At 31.0% G+C, this 12,105-nt stretch overlaps 1 non-coding gene and 1 pseudogene across 1 annotated transcript; one reads left to right on the forward strand and one right to left on the reverse strand.

Annotated features, from left to right (window-relative positions):
* LOC139863290 (uncharacterized) overlaps positions 1-12,105 on the forward strand; it is a 158,922-nt pseudogene that overhangs the window by 49,122 nt on the left and 97,695 nt on the right.
* On the reverse strand, positions 11,200-11,306 carry LOC139865081 (small nucleolar RNA R71). Its single transcript, XR_011764610.1, has one exon. It is a non-coding gene; the product is annotated as a small nucleolar RNA R71 (small nucleolar RNA).

Consider the following 12,105-nt stretch of genomic DNA (forward strand, 5'->3'; position numbering starts at 1 on the left):
TATATTTATAATTTTAATTTTAATTTTAAATTAATAATAAGTTAGTTGGGTTATTGTAACGAATGTTTTACGGGTTTTAAGTCGGAACTCTGTCCGTCTAACGCTATGAAATTAATAATCACTGTAAGCTATGTTTTTCCTTTTTAAATTAATGTCTTGTAGTTAGTTATTATTATGCTTATTTAAGCCGAAGTAATCATGATGTTGGACTAAATATTAAGACTGGGTTATTGGGCTTTGGACCATAATTGGGGTTTGAACAAAAGATCGACACTTGTGAAAATTGGACTATGGGCTATTAATGGGCTTTATATTTAATTAGCTAAATGATATCTTGTTAATATAATATAAAGGTTACAATTTGACGTATCTATGTATAACAACATATGCTTGACTGGGTACGGTGGGCGGGATATTTATAAATACTAATAATTGTTCATTTGACCGGACACGGGGATGGATTAATAGTCAATGGACTCATTAAAACAGGGGTGGATTACATTCAAGGGTAATTGGTGTAATTGTTAACAAAGTATTAAAACCTTGGATTACACGCAGTCGATAACCTCGTGTAATCATTAACAAAGTATTAAGACCTTGTTACAGTTTAAGTCCCTAATTAGTTGGAATATTTGACTTCGGGTATAATGTTAATTTGGCGAAGACTCTCGCACTTTATAATTATGACCGATGGACTATTATGGACAAAACCAGATGGACATATCAAATAATCTAGGACAAAGGACAATTAACCCTTGATAATAAATTAAAATCAACACGTCAAACATCATGATTACGGAAGTTTAAATAAGCATAATTCTTTTATTTTATATCTCATCGTACTTTTATTTACCGTCATTCTAAATTATCGTACTTTTAATTATCGTACCTTTATTTTATCGCATATTTATTTATCGTCATTTACTTTACGCTTTAAATTAAGTTCTATTTATTTTTAATATTTTGCATTAGGACTTAAAATCGACAAATCGGTCATTAAACGGTAAAACCCCCTTTTTATAATAATAATAATACTACTAATGTATATATATATATATATATATATATATATATATATATATATATATATATACAATTATAGTTGTAATAAAAATATAGTGTACGCAATAAGTGGATCCCTGTGTAACGAACCGAACTTACTAAAAACTACACTACTCTACGATTAGGTACACTGCCTATAAGTGTTGTAGCAAGGTTTAGGTATATCCATTCTATAAATAAATAAATAACTTGTGTAAATTGTATCGTATTTAATAGTATTTTGTAATAAAATATTATCTATTTCGTATACACCACTGCACACATCAAGTATTTTTGGCGCCGCTTCCGGGGAACCTGAAAGCGAAACGCTATATAAAAAAAATTTAAGTGTTTAATCTATTTTTGTAAAAATATAATAAGTTTTAAACATAAAAATACAAAAATATATAATAAATAATAATAAATTTCTATACTTTTAAGTGTTTAAATTAAAAAGTTTATTTTTTTAAGTTATAAAAACTAATAAGTAATTTTTTTTAAAATATAAGATTTAGTTAAATTATATAATATTTTCTATAAATTAATATATATATATATATATATATATATATATATATATATATATATATATATATATATATATATATATATATATATATATATATATATATATATATATATATATATATATATATCAAAAACTGAAACTGCATTTTTGAACCAGCAAGCATTCTGAGCCTGCATTACTCCGCAGTCGCGGAGGCTCTCTGGCACAAAAAAAACTGCAGTCGCGGAGCCTGTTTGACAGGTTGAACCTTGGACTGCATTAATTACGAATTTAGTGTTTTAATTAATTATAATTATTATTATTAAACCTAATTAGGGTGTTTAATTAATTAACATATATTTATATCTAGTTTTAATTTATAATTTGTAATATTAAGTTTAAATATTATTATTAAATATATAGAATAATATTTTTATAAAATAAAAATAATATTTTTATAAAATTGTATTTTTATAACTTTAGTTTTATTTTTATATTTTGCATCTTTTTTATCATTTAATTCGTAATTTGTACATTTATCGTTCGTATTTAGTTTTAAACTTAGTATGTTGCCATAGTATCTCTAGATTTTTAGGCTTTGCCGTAAAATCCCTCTAAGTGCTTTTTCTTTAAATTAAGATTTAGGCGCTTTAGAATTTTGCGACACAGTTTTTAAATTTTAGTGCCTTTTTAAGTAATTGTCGTTTTCCGTTTAGAATTCCTTTTAAGCTTTAATACATTTAGACACAAGTTTTAATATTTAGTTTTTAGACTTTTAAGTTTCGATGCTTTACTTTCTTATTTTTATTTTTCGACTTTTGTTTTTCGACGTTTGTTTTTCGACTCTTATTTTTCGACGCGCTTTCTCTTTTCTACGTTCTAGTTTTTAGGACATAGACTTTTTATTTTCTTTAAATTTCGACGAAAAATTATTTTAAGCGGTTAAATTGATAGACATCCAAAATTTTCTGCTTCGTAGTAATAGTTGGATTTGTTAGTGGCTGAGTTGTGGATTTTCCGATTTAAAGGATCCTGGCTCCCTGCTGCATCTTTTGGCTATTCGAAACGTGGGCAAAAGCAGAGAAGTCTATTAATTTGATAACTTATATAATTTCTAATAGGATATTCAGTGAATTCACCGAGCAAAACGTTCACCACCGTTCATACGTTCACCACCTGTAACTCGATCAAGACATCTAGCCAATATTGTCGCCGTTGATTTTTCTTTATAATCATCATCTAGTCGAACGAGTACTCCAATTCAAATTTTCATTAATCCATTTTTTGAACCCGACTTCACAATTGAGAACCCGGAGGATATTCAAGGACAATTCAGAGATCCTGAACCACTAATCATTCCTCCTGAACCACAAATTATTCATCCGGAGATTATCGAGGAAGAAACCATTAAATCAGAATCCTCTAGTGATTCAGATTCAACAAATTCAATCATGGAAAATCCGGAACCTCTAAGTATGGAAGATCGAATGAGAGCCACACCCACGGGCCAAGGTCATGCCATTACTCAACCAGACATTAATGTGCCAGATTATGAAATCAAAGGACAAATCCTACACATGGTAACTAATCAATGGCAATTTAGTGGTACACCAAAAGAAGATCCAAATGAACATCTTCGTACCTTTAATAGGATCTGTACTCTATTTAAAATCAGAGAAGTTGAGGATGAACAGATCTATCTCATGTTTGATGATGTAGCGTGGGGGTACGAAATAGTTATATATTTATTACTAAATACTATTAAAAATTAAACAAGTTTTATTTATTTATTTACAGATGGGATATACCTAAACCTTGCTATAACACTATAGGCAGTGTACCTAATCGTAGAGTAGTATAATTTTTAGTAAGTCCGGTTCGTTCCACACGGAGACGACTTATTTTACACTATATTTTTAAACAATTATATTTGTACAAAATATATTATACAAAGTAATAATATATAAAAGGGGGTTTACCGTTTAATGACCGGTTTGTCGATTTTATATTTTAAGCGATGCATAAAGTAAATGACGATATTTAACTAACGATAAAATAAATAACAATAATTAAAATGACAATAAATAAAAGTACGAGGAAATATAAAATAAAATATATTATGCTTATTTAAACTTCCATAATCATGATGTTTGACTTTTTGATTTAATTTATTACCCTGGGTTAATTTTCCTTTGTCCTGGATTATTCGATAAGTCCATCTGGTTTTGTCCATAATAGTCCATCGGTCATAATTATAAAGTGCGAGAGACTTCGCCAAATTAACCTTATACCCGAAGTCAAATATTCCAACTAATTGGGGATTCGAACTGTAACAAGGTCTTAAAACTTTGTTTAATGATTACACCAGGTTATCGACTGTGTGTAATCCAAGGTCTTTATACTTTATTAACAATTACACCAATTACCCTTGAATGTAATCTACACCTGTTTTAACGAGTCCATTAACTAATAATCCATCCCCGTGTCCGGTCAAATGAACAATCATTAGTACTTATAAATATCCCGCCCATCGTATCCGATTAAGCGTATGTGGTTATATATAGATACGTCAAATTGTAACCTTTATATTAAATTAATGAGGTTTCGTTAATTTAATATAAAGCCCATTAGTAGCCCATAGTCCAATTTCCACAAGTGTCGGTCTTTTATCCAAACCCCAATTATGGTACAAAGTCCAATTACCCAATCTTAATATTTAGCCTAACATCATGATTACTTCGATTTAAATAAGCATAATAATAACTTAGTTACGAGACATTAATTTAAAAGGGAGAACATAACTTACATTGATTATTTATCGCGTAGTGTTACACGGACAGAATTTCGACTTTAGAACCCGTAAATTAACCGTTACATAGCCCAAACTAACTAATATAAAACTAAACTAATTTATATTATATATATAAATATTATATATATATATATATATATATATATATATATATATATATATATATATATATATATATATATATATATATATATATATTACAGAGATAGAGAGTTTGATATGGTGCAAAGAACTCTGCAGATTTCGTGGCCTTTTATAGGCATTTTCTGAAATGACTGCCCCGAGATCGCGAAGCATTTGTGCCTTCCAGCTCCGAGATCGCGAAGTGACGCACTCCAGCTCACCAACTTTTGGCCATTTGCTTGCCGACGTTTTTATTATATAATATAATATATATATAATTTTATATAATTATTTATATATTATATTATATTCTTGTGCATAGTTGACTTGTAATTTTTGGTCCGTTGCGTCGGGCGTTGATAGTCGGTTCATGTCTCGGTTCCGGATTTTCGAACGCCTTTTCGTTCAATTTAATATCTTGTACTTTGCGTTTCACAACTTGTATTCTTGTCATTTTAGACGTTTCTTATCAATAAATTGAACCACTTGAATTGTATCTTGTACATTTGAGCTTTTTGGACGTTTGCGTCTTCAAATCTTCGTTTTCGCCTTTTGTCTTCGCACTTATTTATTTAAACGAATATTACTTGAAAATAGAACAATTGCAACTGAAAACTTACATATTGGAAGGATATTGCTACTAAATATATGTTCATTTGGAGCACTATCAAATATCTCCACACTTGAACGTTGCTTGTCCTCAAGCAATACAAAACTTGAAATTAAATCACACGAATCACTTCTTTATTCTTCACACTTTATACATCAGTGATTTTGATACGGCGGTATAAACAATGATAGTAACGATGTGGTTTACAGTCCCACATGACTATAAAAATTTAGATCCTTAAGGAAATTGGATCTTTATGAAAACATTTGATCTTTTAAAAATTCATTCTAGCTTTTACCTTAGATAAGTTTTCCTGAATAACCCTTCACCGATGTTTGCAAAATGTTTTTGTGGGTTTGGTGGGTTTCAGATTTGAAAATTTTAGTTCAAAACTTATGGTTTTGTGTCACCCACTTGCTATCCTTGTATTGGAAAAGCAACACGTCCAGTATACTTGCTCCGTGTATTACCTTTCGGCAAACTACCGTCCGGTTGTAAAGGAAAGCGTTGAACAAGCAACTGTTAAGGCAATGTCTAATGACATGCATTTGATTATGGTCCCAAAACGTGTCGGATGCTAGTACTATCCTTTGTAGGAGCAATAGTAAAGATCATCCTATGATTTTTTCGGTCTGGCACAAGGTGACCATGCTATGTAACCACCGTTCTTACGGTTGACACCTGATTTGGTTCAGGTGACCTAATGAATTCTTGTGAATTCTCAGGATTTTACGTTCAATGGTAATGAACGCATTGAAAATGGGTTTTCAGAAAACAAATCGGTTTTATTTTTGATCAAAATATTTTCTCGTTCAAGCTCGAGTTTAGATATCATTGAATTCCATGAGTTTGTAATTCTCAATCTTTAAGGTCAATCTCAAGGATTGAGTAATATCAGGCTTAAAGCTGATTTTTAATCTTTAAGGAGATTATCCTTTCTGGGGGTCTGATTCATTAGTCTTATCAAGCTAATTTGCACGACACCCTCCTCATTTTACAAGACAGATCCTCTCATGGTTAGGATAAGTCTGACCACATGGCGACCCTGTTTGATGTTGAGGTCCGTGGATTTCCTGCTTATTTTAGAGATGACTTTTCTAGATTTTTCGTCAACCTACAGCTGGTCTGGACGACAACTTCTTGACCTAAATCAAGAAGCGCGTGTCTTTTTCGGAAGACTTTACTTCCTTTTAATGATGAAATTGATTCATCGTGTAGATCCATCTCTCTTAAATATATTACAGTAAACCGGGTAAAACAGTTAATTTAGTCCAAAATAAAAACACCTGCAATAACTTTACAGAAACATGTGATAGATAGTTTTTAATTGAATAACTTGGTACATTCTCTCCACACTTGGCTTTTTTTCATACATCTTTTTATATCTTAATAAATAAATTCAAGCATTTTAGTTGTTTCTCAATTTATGTCCTTTTCGAGGTAACGATAATTTCGGCATTAACACCTAGTTTTATCGTTCATAAATATGTATAAACATGATTTTGAATTCATTTAGTTGAAAAATTTTCATTAATTTTAGAAAATAAGACAAGTATAAACCCGAGAGAATTTATAACCCTTCCCCACACTTGAGATCATGCAATGCCCTCATTTGCATGAAGTCAGACTATAATTATAAATTCATGAGGGTGATTAGTGTAGAAAAGTAGTTAAAGATACCATAGAATTGCAGGATGATAGATGGTGCACCTCATCGTTCATTCCTTCTTGTATTATCACACATGTTTTTTTTCTTCAAAAATGGTTGCTTTTCTGAACTGTTTGCTAATATTTGAAAATGCGTCTTTTACCCTTACTTATTATGCATATTTATTAACGAGTTATGCACTAACCCGAACCCCGAATTTAACTTTAAGTGGGGTTAGACTTCCCCACACTTAGCTGACGACATGTGAAGTCGGTAGAATAAGTTCCACGAATTAGAATAGTGAGCCAGTTATTTACATCTCGGGTGGTGTATAATATATCAATGGGTTTAAAGTTTAGACCCACCCGATCGTCACTACTTAATTCTTTTTTAAGTGTAGCTTTTAGTAAATGTATATGTCTCTTTTCTGGTTCTTGGTCAAATGGATCGATATACACCGACATACATACTATAGGGTGGACAATTCCTAACATTTCCTTTCATTTATTCTCGGGATCAAAGTTTTCACCTCTATTAATCAATTGGGTGAAATCCGAGGTGTCATTATCTATTACAGCTCGTAGTTCATCTTCGGTAGATGACTCGTCTATTGAGAATATTGGGTTGGAAGGTTGTGGAATGGTGAATTTCGGGATCGAAGCAAATTCTTCTTCACTAACGGTACTTATTGGTCCCACTACTTTGGTCTCGGGGGTAAAGTTTTCAACGTTATCGTTTTCCCAAGAGTACCAATTTGTCACCCTTATTTCTTCTTCATCCATTGATGGATTGATGATTTCGTCGGTAGTGGATAATGTGTCGATATGTTGTGAAATTGGTAAGACTGAATAAAAAGTATCATCGGGATAATTGGTGATTTCGGAGCTCTCGAATTCATCAAAATTCGATGATATGAGATTTTCTTGCACACGACTCCTCAGATCAACAGGTGTGTAATCTGATAGAGTTTCAGCTTGCCTATTTACAAACTCTCTCATTTTTTCATTTTGAGCATCAAGTTCTTCGAGTTTGATTTTCATATAATCTAAAGAATTTTTAGGCACATAATTTTCCTCGTTATCTGGTTGTTGAGTTTGGATATATTCTTGGGAATAATCCTAATTTGAATTGTATTCTTCATAATCATTCCATTCAGGTTCTGTGGGTGAGTAGTTTTCCATAGGAACGTAATAATAACATTTCCATGTTGAGTGATAATCTCCACAGATTTCACAACCAGTTATTGTTTCGTCATTGGTGATCCAAGATTGACCGAATGAATTGTCATCAACACCCGTTTGAGAGTTTTGATTTAATTGATTTTGGAGTTCAAAAGGAGTTTCCAAGGCCTTGTTTTCAAAATTTTCCATTTTATTGCGATGGCCAAATTTTAGCTACAATGTGGTGCATTCACTAATTATCCTATTAGTTATAAAAAGATAAAAATTATTTAAAGTTAACAAATTAATAGACTTTTCTGCTTTTGCCCACGTTTCGAATAGCCAAAAGATGTAGCAGGGAGCCAGAACCCTTTAAATCGGAAGCTCACAACTCAGCCACTAACAAATCAAACTATTACTACGAAGCAGAAAATTTGGATGTCTATCAATTTAACCGCTTAAAATAATTTTTCGTTTTGAATTATTAGAGAAGAAGTAGAGAAAATTTCTAAGTCCTTAAAAAAAATTAGAGCGTCGAAAAGAAAAAGAAAAAGTGCGTCGAAAAACAAGGAGTCGAAAAATAAAAATAGAGTAGCGCGTCGAAACTTAAAAGGAACTAAAATTTATAAACAGCGTCGCAAAACTCTAAAGCACCTAAATCTTAGTCTAAAGAAAAAGCACTTAAGGGATTTTACGGCAAAGCCTAAAAATCTAAAAATAAAAATTACTACGGCAAAATACTAGTCTTAAAACTAATTACGAACGATAAAAATACAAATATTACGAATAAACAATTAAAAAGATACAAAATATGAAAATAAAATTAATGTTATAAAAATACAATTTTATAAAAATATTATTTTTATATTATTAGTATATAAAAATATTCATAGCATTTAATTAATCTTAAAATTACAAATTATATATTAAAACTAAAAACTAATTATATTAATATATAAATTAAACCCTAAATAATAAATAATATATAAAAATAAACCCTAAATTCGCATTAAATGCACTGGTTGACCTGTCAGGTACAGATACGCGATCGCATAGAATGAAGGGGTACATCTCCGCGATCTCGGAGTATGCAGGTTCAACTTAAACTCGTTTTTTTTTTAATTTTATATTGTTTTTCTAAAAATTATATACAAATATATTTATACAAATATAGATTAAAAAAATAGCGTTTCGCCGAGTCCCCGGCAGCGGCGCCAAAAACTTGATGATGTAGCATGGGGGTACGAAATAGTTATATATTTATTACTAAATACTATTAAAAATTAAACAAGTTTTATTTATTTATTTACAGATGGGATATACCTAAACCTTGCTATAACACTATAGGCAGTGTACCTAATCATAGAGTAGTATAGTTTTTAGTAAGTCCAGTTCGTTTCACAGGGAGACGACTTATTTTACACTATATTTTTAAACAATTATATTTGTACAAAATATATTATACATAGTAATAATATATAAAAGGGGGTTTACCGTTTAATGACCGGTTTGTCAATTTTATATTTTAAGCAAAGCGTAAAGTAAATGATGATATTTAACTAACGATAAAATAAATAACAATAATTAAAATGACAATAAATAAAAGTACGAGGAAATATAAAATAAAATATATTATGCTTATTTAAACTTCCGTAATCATGATGTTTGACTTTTTGATTTAATTTATTACCCTGGTTTAATTGTCATTTGTCCTGGATTATTCAATAAGTCCATCTGGTTTTATCCATAATAGTCCATCGGTCATAATTATAAAGTGCGAGGGTCTTCGCCAAATTAACCTTATACCCGAAGTCAAATATTCCAACTAATTGGGGATTCGAACTGTAACAAGGTCTTAAAACTTTGTTTAATGATTACACCAGGTTATCGACTGTGTGTAATCCAAGGTCTTAATACTTTATTAACAATTACACCAATTACCCTTGAATGTAATCTACCCCTGTTTTAACGAGTCCATTAACTAATAATCCATCCCCGTGTCCGGTCAAATGAACAATCATTAGTACTTATAAATATCCCGCCCATCGTATCCGATTAAGCGTATGTAGTTATATATAGATACGTCAAATTGTAACCTTTATATTAAATTAATGAGGTATCGTTATTTTAATATAAAGCCCATTAATAGCCCATAGTCCAATTTCCACAAGTGTCGGTCTTTTATCCAAACCCCAATTATGGTACAAAGCCCAATTACCCAATCTTAATATTTAGCCTAACATCATGATTACTTCGATTTAAAAAAGCATAATAATAACTTAGTTACGAGACATTAATTTAAAAAGGAGAACATAACTTACATTGATTATTTATCGTGTAGTGTTACACGGACAGAATTTCGACTTTAGAACCCGTAAATTAACCGTTACATAGCCCAAACTAACTAATATAAAACTAAACTAATTTATATTATATATATAAATATTATATATATATATATATATATATATATATATATATATATATATTACAGAGATAGAGAGTTTGATATGGTGCAAAGAACTCGGCAGATTTCGTGGCCTTTTATAGGCATTTTCTGAAATGACTGCTCCGAGATCGCGAAGCATTTGTGCCTTCCAGCTCCGAGATCGCGAAGTGACGCACTCCAGCTCACCAACTTTTGGCCATTTGCTTGCCGACATTTTTATTATATAATATAATATAATATATATATATATATATATATATATATATATATATATATATATATATATATATATATATATATATATATATATATATATATATAATTTTATATAATTATTTATATATTATATTATATTCTTGTGCATAGTTGACTTGTAATTTTTGGTCCGTTGCGTCGGGCGTTGATAGTTGGTTCATGTCTCGGTTCCGGATTTTCGAACACCTTTTCGTACAATTTAATATCTTGTACTTTGAGTTTCACAACTTGTACTCTTGTCATTTTTAGACGTTTCTTATTAATAAATTGAACCACTTGAATTGTATCTTGTACATTTGAGCTTTTTGGACGTTTGCGTCTTCAAATCTTCATTTTCGCCTTTTGTCTTCGCACTTATTTATTTAAACGAATATTACTTGAAAATAGAACAATTGCAACTGAAAACTTTACATATTGGAAGGATATTGCTACTAAATATATGTTCATTTGGAGCACTATCAATGTTGTTTCCCTGGACTTTAAAGGGAGAAGCCAAAGATTGGTTAGAATCATTACCTGAAGGAGCGATTGATACATGGGATGTTTTAGTTGAAAAATTTCTTAAAAGATTCTTTCCGGCATCTAAAGCCGTTAGACTTCAAGGAGAAATTGTTACGTTCGCGCAAAAGCCAAATGAAACATTATATGAAGCGTGGACAAGATTCGGAAAGTTGTTGAGAGTATGTCCTCAACACGGTTTAGACACTTATCAAATAGTACAAATATTCTACCAAGGTATCGATGTTGCCACACGAAAAGACATCGACACAGCAGCTGGTGGTTCCATTATGAAGAAAACCTCAACCGAAACTCATAAAATTATTGATAACACAGCCTCCCACTCACATGAGTGGCACCAGAAAAAAGATATTTTTCGTTCATCTAAAGCGGCTAGAGCCGATTCTAGCCATGACTTTGATTCCATTTCCGCAAAGTTAGATGCTTTCGAAAGATGAATGGAAAAGATGACTAAAGATATTCACGCAATACGCATTAGTTGTGAGCAATGTGGAGGACCACATTTGACAAAAGATTGTCTCAGTGTTGAACAAACTATGGAACAAAGAGAGAATGTTTCATACATGTACCAAACGCCAGGAAATAATTATCAAAATAATTATCAACCACCAAGGCCAAACTACAATCAAAATCAGAATTATAACCGAAATGTTCCATATAATAACCAACAAGGTCCTAGCAATCAACAAGTATCTAATAATACTTACAACCAGCAAAGACCTATTTTTCCAAATAAACCACCACAAATCGATGATAAAAAGCCAAATTTAGAAGATATGATGTCGAAGCTAGTTGAATCTCAAACGCAGTTTTTCACATCTCAGAAACAAACTAATGAACAAAATGCTCAAGCATTTAGAAATCAACAAGCTTCAATCCAAAATCTGGAACAAGAAATGAGTAACCTAGCAAGGTTAATTGGTGAAAGAAAACCGGGGAGTCTACCTAGCAATACAAATGCTAACCCCCGAAATGAAACA

This window comes from Rutidosis leptorrhynchoides, chromosome 8 (genome assembly GCF_046630445.1).
Source record: "Rutidosis leptorrhynchoides isolate AG116_Rl617_1_P2 chromosome 8, CSIRO_AGI_Rlap_v1, whole genome shotgun sequence".
Classification (NCBI taxonomy): Eukaryota; Viridiplantae; Streptophyta; class Magnoliopsida; order Asterales; family Asteraceae; genus Rutidosis; species Rutidosis leptorrhynchoides.